The sequence below is a fragment of the Fukomys damarensis genome, unplaced genomic scaffold (genome assembly GCF_012274545.1).
Source record: "Fukomys damarensis isolate Sample0158 unplaced genomic scaffold, DMR_v1.0_HiC HiC_scaffold_21, whole genome shotgun sequence".
Taxonomy (NCBI): Eukaryota; Metazoa; Chordata; class Mammalia; order Rodentia; family Bathyergidae; genus Fukomys; species Fukomys damarensis.
The window spans coordinates 41,646,844-41,647,499 of NW_022900933.1; positions in this window are offsets into that span (position 1 = coordinate 41,646,844).

The following is a 656-nucleotide window of genomic DNA, read 5'->3' on the forward strand; positions in this document are numbered from 1 at the left end:
CGCTGTGGCAGATTCGCCACGCGCGCCCGGGCCTCCCTGTCCGCAACGGTTACGTCTGCAGGACCGGGACGGGCGCCGCAGCAGCTGCGCGGAGCGGACGCGCAGATTCGCAAAGACTCGAACCCGCGATCTGTGGATCGACTCAGCTGCTGGACTTCAACCAGCGAGCTAGAAGGCCAGCCCGGTGGCGAGGACAAGAGATGAGCGACCCTGGAGAAGGCGGCAGGGGGCGGGGCCAGGACTGGGCGGCGCCCGGCACAGCACAGCAAGGACCTGGAGGGGGTGGGCGGGGCTTGCGTGGGCCTGGCCTGGGACTGGACCAAGTGCTGGGGGGAGGCTGCGGAGAGTCCGCCCTGTACGCCCGGTTGTGGGAGGGAGCTGAGAGCCAGCATATTGGGTGGCAGCGGAACGGGGTGGAGACCCGGGTTTCGCTGCCGTGCTCTGACTCCCTACCTAATTTTTTTTTTAAATGCAGGTTGGGTACCGAACCCAGGGCTCGCCCCTGCTGAGCAAGCGCTGTACCACTGAGCTACATACAGTCCCAGCTCCGCGGGTCCCCGCTTTCTGACAGCTACAGCCTCTTCTCGGTGGTCCCGCCCACGGCGGGAAGGGCTCCCGCGCAACCTGGGCAGGGCAGCCTTCCCAACCCTGGGAGA